Source organism: Tupaia chinensis, unplaced genomic scaffold, assembly GCF_000334495.1.
Source record: "Tupaia chinensis unplaced genomic scaffold, TupChi_1.0 Scaffold000043_1, whole genome shotgun sequence".
NCBI lineage: Eukaryota > Metazoa > Chordata > Mammalia > Scandentia > Tupaiidae > Tupaia > Tupaia belangeri.
The window spans coordinates 301,444-309,557 of NW_006159499.1; the positions used below are offsets into that span (position 1 = coordinate 301,444).

An 8,114-nucleotide genomic window follows, 5' to 3' on the forward strand; every position below is an offset into this window, starting at 1 on the left:
CTATATATATATATATATATATATATATATATATATATGTGTGTGTGTGTGTGTGTGTGTGTGTGTGTGTATGTGTGTATAGTATATATACACACACCTATACACATTCACACACATATAAATTTCTAATCTGCACGAAATTTGTGCACAGTCAGTATATTTACAGAATAGGAAACACAGACCCATCGGTTATCCTTACTAAGTTGCAACTCTTAATATTTTTAAAGTACATATGAGTGCTTTAACCTACTACAATTTTAACATAATGCTTTAGAAATACCAATATAAGCAAGGCTGGATAATATTTCATTTATCTTCCAAATTTCCCAGCCTATGAAGGAGTTATTGAAATTCAGAAGGAATTTTCTTTAATTAATCATGGTTAGCCCCAGTTTTGCCCATCCCAGATGTTTCCTCAGAGCAAGTCTGGGAGTATAGGACTGGTTCAGTGGAACCAAAATGTCATGTTTCTTTTGAAAACATACTCAGAATTAAAACTTAGGATATCATAAATACATTTTTCTAGTCCAAGTAGGAAAGATCCTTCCAGCTCTAAGAGCTAGAGGCAACCTATAGACTGCCAAATACATTAGGCAAATACATTAGGTACTAAGTTAAGAAAGTATGAGCAATCTAGGACTCTTTTCACCCCATCATCTAGTGCCATATCAGTCTAGAGTCCTCAAGTGTTCAGTTTTAAACTATTGTCTGGCCAAGGCTCTCCTGTAAGCTTCAGAACCATCTATCTAATTCCCTGATCAACATTTCTACTTGAATCTCTTAAAGACATCTCAGACTAAAAGTTTCTGAGGCCGAATCCATGAAATTCACATCACACCCTCTTCTTCTCTTCCCAAACAGAGCCTCTTGTGTCCCTGGTCTTGGTGACACCTTCCAATTGTACAAAGTCAGTAAAGCTTAATAGCTTCCTAGCTACTTCCTCTCCCATGACACCCAGTTCAGTTTATTAGCACATACTGTCTACATTTTCACTCTCTAAATGTCTCTTGGACACCTCAGTTTTCTTGATCTCCACGTTACCACCAGAGCTTAAACCAGCATCGGTTTTTATCAACCCTCTCAATAGCTTGGTGTGCACTTATGCACGCCGCCTATTTCCCTCCCAACCTTTTCTGAACACTTAGTTGCTTGCAGAGCGTAATGTGGTATGACTTGTGCCCACTGCTTCAGTGGCTCTCCATCTCTGCGCTTCCAGAGAGAGACCTCTCAGGTACTGGAAGAGGACAATTTCTTTCTCATCCTAGGCTATTCTGGAATCAGCAACCTCCTATTCCCCCATTACTTAATAAATTAATTCAAAGACTACTTCCTAGGGGATGTGTTCCCTGTTCCCCACCCCTCCCTGCATCCCAGTCTAGGTAAGGTTTTATTTTTCCTTTTATGTGTTCCTAGATCCTGTTCTTTTTCTTCATATCACCTGTCTTAGTTTATAATGATATAGTAGTGTCTGATTATTTTATCAACTCTGCCTGAGCCACAAGGCAGCATGTTTCCTAAGGGCAAGATTCTATCTGATTTTATTCTCATGATAATATCCTTAGTTTCCAGTGTGGTACCTGACACATACTAATAGATGAATATTTCTGAGACTTACCCATCTGCCTCCTTACCACTCTACTACCACCATCCGAGCTCCCCACCAAGCTCCCTCTCCTCTCTGGCTCTGTGTCAGATCCTGGACAACGCTTTGAAGTTTTTTAATGTTTTGTGTATTTATTTTGTTGCTAATAAATTGGCAAAGGAGACAGAAACAAAAACTTCTCTTCAAATCTGATACTATATTAAATATTTCATTTTGATTCTAGGATACATACATTAAAACATACATATGAGCTATTTTATACACATACGTTATGTATGAAACACATATATAGGTATTGTGTGTGTGTGTGTACGTGTGTGTGTGTGTGTGTTTTCTTCTGGCATCTCTGAAATTGGACTGGTTTTCAGAGCTGGCAGGGCATGGTGGTTAAGGGCACTGGACTCCCACATGGCCGACCGCATTTTGAGTCCCAGACCTGGCGGCTTGCTTTCTCGCTTTCTCTCTCTCTCTCTCTCACTCTGTCCCTCTCTGGTCAAATTAAAATAAATATGTAAACAAATCAAATAAAATTAAATATTTTTAAAAAAGAAATTGGACTGGTTCTCACAATTCATGTCATGGTGTAATTGGCAATATTTTTTTTCTCAGTACTGTGTAAAATGATATTGTGTTATAAGTAGGGATATCCTGTATCTGATAATTTCAGAACTTTTTAATATCAAGCTCTATATTTGAAGACAAAGATCACCACAGATATAGATGCTAGTGGTTCTTCATCGTTCATGAAGAATTGATATTTAACTTCCAGAGGAAACTATTTTCACGGTCTGCTGAACATATTAGAAGTCGGACCTAGACTTCTGGACAAGTAGCAGGACCAGCCTGTGTGTGGCAGAGTACACGTGAAGAGACCCATCCCGTTGGTGGGAGCCGAAAGAGTAGCAGCCAAGAAGATTCACTTAGCAACCTCACTTTCCTCCTTCACCGTTATTATTATTTTTTAATAGCCGTTGGAATTTTCTTAAGACACTCTCGTGGGCCTCATTCATTTATTGTGGACTTGCTGTGTACTTAGTACCCTGCTGGGAAGACGACCTGGTTCTAGGCAACTGAAAGAATCCGTGCTACTAGTTTGAGAGTTGCTGAATTATTACGGGGCAGAGAGGAAGGACATGTGCTTAAATAAGGACAGTACAAAGCGAAGTGCAAGAATATGGAAAAATCTAAATATATATTAGGTTATTGAGACAGTCATGATGTGTTTTTCTGTGTTTTTCTATGCAAAATGCATCATGACTTTCCTGATGACTCAATTTATGTATATATGAAATATTCTTTTGAGAGGATTTTTACAATAGGGCACATGTGCGCGCCAGAAAGACAGAGAAGAAAAAATATTTTAAAGATAGGATCTTGCTATATGGTTGAGGTTAACTAGAACTCAAGATCATCCTGCCTCTGCCTCCCAAGTAGCTGGGACTAAAGGCATGTGCCACTGTACCAGGATTAGTAATAATGGTTTTCGAGCAAAGAGAAAGGAACAATGAAGTACATTGGAGTTGAAGAGAACTTGCAGAGTTAGTGTTTGAATCTGGCTGTGTAATTTAAATTACTTAATTGATGGCGAAGTGAGAGGGTGAGAGTGACATTCTAGACAGGCATCGGTGTGTGTAAGCGCACTGAGGTTTGAAAGATCATAGTTGCTTTGAAGAGTATATTCTGAGGACAGAATGTTGACTTTACATGCTGGGGTGGAAGGTAAGTAATGAAGCTAGAAAAAGTAAGTTGCAGTTAGTTTTTTGGCTGGTTTGGAAAGTTAAGAAGGAGTTTTGACTTTTTCCTACCAGTAGGTGACCATCGAAGTTTCTCAGTTAGGCAAGTAACATAATTAAATTTGCTATCACTGTGAAAATTGTCCACAACAGCTATGGGAGTCTGATTCACCTCACCTTATTTAATATGTACAATGTACTATAATTTACTTATGTTTACATATGTGTTACAGGTATTTTCCTGACATTACAGCTATGAAAATGCAGTCTCTTTGCCTAAGCTCAACACTGGTGACTGGAGTTAAAAGAGGGATACTCTCAGTCTATAGTTTGTGAAAAATGGCAAATAAATTTGAAGGTTTACAGGAGGAACATGCATCAGTATTTAGGGATACTGAGTTAGCTAAATCAAAATCAGTCTGTATGGATGGTTTCTAATAATATAGTAATATGTTACTTAGAAAACTATGTAATCAAGTCATAGTCAGAAATGAACAATGCCGGTAGATGTTTTTATTTAATTTAACTTTTGCTACAGAGCACATGCATATACCAGATAGAGGGAAAGTGAGAAAACACCCCCAGGGGATCCTGAGGTAGTGGTGGCCACACTGCAGTCCCTTCTCATCCATTCTCCTCTTGGGATTTTGGGTATGCACGCACAAGTGCCTGGTGTGGTTTCTATGACATGGGGTCCAGAACTCAAACCATGGAGTAGGCCATGTGGGGTCAGCCACCTTAACCTCCATGCCATCTGCTAGGCCCAGTGCTGGTAGTTTTTAGCAAAATTAGTTAAGTGGTCAGGAATACATTATTGTTTCAATGTCTACATAAACGTTGATGTGAAAGGATTCAGACTCTGAAATTTGGCATGTAGAAGTGCTTGGCAAGTAGCCCTCCTTGTCGGGTAGCTGTTCAGTAACTGCTGAATCTGAATCTAGACTGTGTGGAAGAGGTCTCAGCATATCCCTGACGTTAGTGTCTTCACATATACATTAATCCAGCTGGGGCAGAATTCACTCGTTTAGAATGCCAGACTTTTACAGAAATAGCTTTGTTTTCATTTGCAGGTTCTGACTTTTAAACAGGTTCAGAAATTCACATGATCAGCTAAGATCTTATTCTGGGAGGCAAAGGAAAAAAAAAAAAAAAACCACTAACTGCTGTGAATACTTTTCAGAAAGAAAAAAATATATAAACACCAGAAGTCACAGTCAGAAGGCATTCTTCTCTTCTTTTACTCTCGTCCTGCTGGAAAATGCCGCTGGTATACATCAGTGTTCTTTTAATGCAGGATAGGTGAAACGGCCTTCACTAGAACTTTCCCCTCTGAACTGCTAACACGGTACACCTGAGAATGTGAGCACAGTAGGTCAGCCTAAACCCTATTACTCAACTCTATTTTCTGTCACCTTTTTCTCCACAACTCTGACAACCAACTGTGATTTCTGGAAGATACATGGATACAGGAGCTGCCTCCAAACAATTTAGAATTTAGTTCTGAGTTTGTCGTGGACAAGAGTTGTGCCCCCAAATCTCATTCTCATTGCTTATGAAGTTCTAGCTAGTACATTTAGACCCCAAATTCAAATTCAGGTCTATCTAATAACCAAATCCCATGGTCATTACATTTCAGTCCATTGTCTCTGAGGCTACTGCCCAAATGAAAGACAGTTTCCATCTGATTTATGGTCACCATTGCAGGGTTTTTCTTTCCAAGGAAATTTAACAAAAGGAAGAAACTATTAATACTGAGCGTATTTACATTTTTTAAAAAACTACTTTTTACTGTCTACCACCAGAATTCTAAAAGAAATTTTTTTTTCTTTGTCAGTATCACTTAAATGCTTTGATTGAATGCACAGAGCTTTATTTTTCGCTTTTTTCTCTTTCAATTACTGTCAGGCTTTGGAATATAAGTCAGTAGTGTGCAGCCATTAAACTTCAGTTAAAATCTACTTAACTAAATTAGTTCTCATAAAGAGTTATCTCACAGATTCCAAACAGTGTAGAGCTGGATTTAACAATTATAGACATTTATTTATTTTTAAAAGTTAGATTAAAAATTCTCTGTTTGATCTTTACTTCCAATACCAGCTCTGGAATATAGAATCAAAATATAATCTAGCTAGTTACAGACATTACTGCGGTGAACTGCATGAACTTTCTTTTTATTTGAGGGCATGGAGAAATTCTTTTCTTTTCTTTCCCATTTTTTATCTTTTAGAGAGACTTTGCCTTAGGGTGTGTGTGCTCGTCAGAGAAATAGAGACAGAGAGACATAAAGCGAGCAATCCCCATCCCCCAGGGGGGATGGCCATACCACTTCTCCACCAGTCTCCTCTCAGGATTTTGGGCATGTATGCACACATGCCTGGTGAGTTTGAAGACACTGGGTCTGGGACTTCAACCCTGGTCGACTATGTGTGAGTCCAGTGACATAACCATTATACCATCTGCTGGTTCCTCTTTCTATTTTTTTTTATGTAATTTACATATACCAAAGGATATTGGAGCATATATCTAACTTATGAAACATAACACTTATTTCCTATGAATCTACTTCGAATGACTGAGTGAATTTAGAAGAGTATTGTTGAGGATTCTGTGTGCTTTCCCCTGATCATATCCTCCCACATACCCAGAAATAAGCCCTCTCCAGAACTTTATATATATCCTTCCTTAGCTTTTATTAGTCTTATCTTTTTTCCTGTGGCAAAGAGGTTATTTTCTGGGTTTGTTACTATTTCACAAATACCTTAAACTTAAGAGAATGTTCTTAAAACTAAAATTTAGCATGTTAGAAGCTAATGTACATGAGTGTCTGTGCACTGTCTGAGCATAGTAGATTTAAATGCATATGTAATGAAACTTTGATAAGATTTTGCTGAACTGTGTTTTCCAAATGCTACAAAATCAGCCTTTTGTTTTATTGAACATGTAGAAAAGATCCGTATGGTAACTAGTTCTTGGTATCACTTAGTCTTTTCCAGCATTGCAACTGTGTCTTTTTCACATCCATTTATCAAGTGTGAGGGAAAAAATTATGAATATAGCTATTATTTGTTGTGCTGTCTGACTTTGCTGGTTATATTTAATTGTGCATTTATATAAAATTCAAATTGATTTTCAAATTTTATGTATTTTAAATTCAAATGACCTTTTTTGGTATAAGTTTTTTTCCTAAAGAATTATTTAATTTTATTTATTATTATTATTATTTAATTTACCATAAGGCATGTATGCTCACCAGAAAGAGACAGAGAAAGAAAGGGGGAAAGTGAAAAAGCAAGAGAGAGAAAGGAGGAAAGAGAGAAAGCAAGCTGCCAGGTCCAGGACTTGAACCGTGACTGCCTATGTGGGAGTCTAGTGCCCCAACCACAACATCACCTGCTGGCCCCTGGTGTAACTTTTTTATAATAATGTTTACATTTCAGAAGATTTTGAGGTCATTATACATTTAGACTATAACATCTTTTACACAGATTTTGAGATAATATGTTTTTGTAAAATATTTTCATGATTAGTTTATGTTTATTTAGTTGTTTACTTATGTATTTGTTATTCAGTAGAAGATGCAACACTAAATTTTTAAAAAATAATAACTTACTTTTTAAGAGCAAAAAAACCTATAAATTACCATTATAAATAAATGCAATTTGGATTAAAGGTAAGTTATCCAAGGGATATATTTTAGTAAATAAGACTTTAAAGAAAGAATTTTTCCCCTTTGAGTTTGTGGAAGTTACTTCAATACCATTAGGGTGAAAATTTACATTTTGAACCATATGCCCTTTTTCTATAGTGACAGAAATAATGATTTTGGGATCAGCAGTTAGCGTAATGGCTATGTCACTGGACTCCCATGTGGTTGACCGCGGTTTGAGTCCCGGACCCAGTGGCTTAAACTCACGCCAGGCATGTGTGCATGCGTGCCCAAGATCCCGAGAGGAGAATGGAGGAGAAAGGATTGCAGTGTGGCCATCCCTCCAGGGGGTGATTTCTTGCTTTCTATCTCTCTGTCTTTCTGGCAAGCTCACACGCCCTATAGCAAAAACCTCTCCAAAAAAAAAAGGAAAGAAATAATGATTTCTTTCTTTGTGCTAATGGTAAATAAAGAAGTATCTTAGATGGAGCCAGTAGGTCATGGGGTGGTTGAGGTACTAGACTCCCACATGACTGACCACAGTTTGTGGCCTAGACCCGCAGTTAACATGATAAAATTACACTGGACACATGTGTGTGTATGCCCAAAATTCCAAGAGAGAATGGAGGAGGCAGGATTGTAGCATGGTCGTGGGGTGTGTGTTTGGGGGTGGGGGGGATGATTTCTCACTTTTCTTCTCTCTGTGTCTGCCTGGTGAATGCATGCACCCTATGGGGGGAAAAAGGTATCTTAGGAACTAAAAAATAAGAGAACAATTTTGTCCTCTTTTCCAGTTTGAATTAAAAGACAAATGAAAGCTGAGAAATATGCCTAATGACTACATTAATTCTTGTGAATGTTATGCTCCGTCTTATATAGTTAGGCTAGTTATGAACAGAGCTGGGACTTGTAAAGACAACTTCAAGCAGCCATTTTGATTTGGTCTTTATTAGCAGGGTGTGGCTAATGCTACGTGGACAGGCAACTTGGCCATAGCCACAAGAAGGATAAAGCAGATATAGTAAAGATGTTTGATTCTGAGCTGAAATTTGGGTAGGATCAATAGTATTTAGATTCTTTCTGAAATTAAAAAAAAACTAACGAACGTTTCGATGGAAGGAAAGATGCAGGA

General features: G+C 37.7%; 1 protein-coding gene across 1 annotated transcript in view; it reads left to right on the plus strand.

The window, feature by feature from the left end:
- STXBP4 (syntaxin binding protein 4) overlaps nt 1–8,114 on the plus strand; it is a 175,966-nt gene that overhangs the window by 31,305 nt on the left and 136,547 nt on the right. The window lies entirely within an intron of this gene.